A 1,832-nucleotide genomic window follows, 5' to 3' on the forward strand; every position below is an offset into this window, starting at 1 on the left:
GAATAGTATTTATTCTCCGACCACATGATAGCCTATGTAGAAAATCCAATAGAATCTACAAAAGATGCTTCTAGATCTAAAAAGTGAAAAATTGCAGAATCGAAGGTCGATATACGACAATACATCATATTTCTATATGAGCAATCATAACACTGAAATGAAGGAAGCAATACCATTTAAAATAGCATCAAAGTACGAATTATTTAGGAAAAAGTAGGACAAAAAGTGTGCGAGGCTTGTACATTGACAGCCACCAAATATTGCCCAGAGAATTTATTTTATTTTATTCTTTTACGTATTATTACCTTTTTTAAACAAGCTTTAATGCACTTTATTTTTCTGGTGCAAACCTATGTGATGGCCACAGCTGGAGCCTGGGTCCTCTGCATGGACACTCTGGTATGATTTTCCGATGGGGAGACTTAGTGAACACAGTCTCTTTCTGAAGATCAGGGGTGAGAGAGCTGTAGGTCTTGGAAACAGTATCAAAGTGGCTTTGGTGAAGTTTCCCTGGGGGGGCGGGCAGTACAGCCCCCCTGGCTGCGGTGTAGACATCGTCAATACCAGCCAACATCAGTAGCTTCTCAGGCACAGGGGTTCAGGCAATGCCAGTGCCTCCGGGGGCAGGGATGAGGCACACCAGGACAGAGCCACAGTGGCCGGTCACCTTGCACGGGACAGCATGGGGTCCTGCCAATCTTGATCCCCCAGTAGCCTCCTCGCACGGGGAAGATGGAAAGCTTGGCCAGGATGATGGCCCCATGGATGGCAGTGGCTACCTCCTCGGAGCACTTAACTCCCAGACGGACGTGCCCATTGTCATCTCCAATGGCAGCAAATGCCTTGAACCTGGTCAGCTGGCCAGCACGGGTTTGGTTTTGCACAGGCATCATTTTCGAAACCTCGTCCTTGAGGGACGCCCCCAGGAAAAAGTCGATGATCTCAGATTCCTTGATGGGCAGGGAGAAGAGATCGATCTCCTCCAGGGACTTGATATTCATGTCCTCGACCAGGCGGCCCAGCTTGGTGTTGGGCATCGACTCTTTGTCCTCGGCCTTGCCCCTGCGAGGTCCCGGGCCCTGGCCCCGGCCCCTGCCCTGACCCCAGCCACAGCCCCGGCCCAGGATGCCTCTACGGAAGCCTCTGCGGAAGCCGCCGAGGCCTCCCGTTCCAGGGTCCCCGGGCCCACTGGCATCATCTGCCATTTGCTGTTTTCTCGGAGAAGCACCAAGAGAATTTAAAAAAGAAATAGGTAAATGGAAAGTTATATCATAAAAAATCTAAAGCTATAAAGTTTTTAGAATGAAACGTAAAAAAAAATATTTTTAATTTTGCACCCCATATCTTAAATAGGACCCTAAAAGCATGATCCGTTAAAAGAAAAGGAAATGGATAAATCGGAGTTCATACAAACGGAAACATTTTGCTCTTCAAAAGACACCAATGAAAGGGGCCCCTGGGTGGCCCAGTTGGTTCGGTTCAGGTCATGATCTCGCTGTCTGTGCATTCGAGCTCTGCCTCGGGCTCTGTGCTGTCAGCTCAGAGCCTGGAGCCCGCTTCAGATTCTGTGTGCCTTTCCTTTCTCTCTGCACCTCCCTCCCTCTCTCTCTGCACCTCCCTCACTCTCTGCACCTCCCTTGATCTCACGCTGTCTCTTTCTCTCTCAAAAATAAATAAACATTAAGAAAAAAGTGGAAATAAAATCAACAAGCCATGAACTAGGAGAAAATATCTTTCTAACCAAATATGTAATATTTATATCATGTATATTTATTTGTATATAAATATAAATTTATATTCAATTAATATAATATATATTATATAATACATAT

The 1,832-nt window shown here is 46.1% G+C and overlaps 1 pseudogene; it reads right to left on the reverse strand.

The window, feature by feature from the left end:
* Positions 1-350: 350 nt before the first annotated feature.
* On the reverse strand, positions 351-1,205 carry LOC102965054 (annotated as a pseudogene).
* Between the last annotated feature and the right edge of the window lie 627 nt (positions 1,206-1,832).

This window comes from Panthera tigris, chromosome E3 (genome assembly GCF_018350195.1).
Source record: "Panthera tigris isolate Pti1 chromosome E3, P.tigris_Pti1_mat1.1, whole genome shotgun sequence".
Lineage (NCBI taxonomy): Eukaryota > Metazoa > Chordata > Mammalia > Carnivora > Felidae > Panthera > Panthera tigris.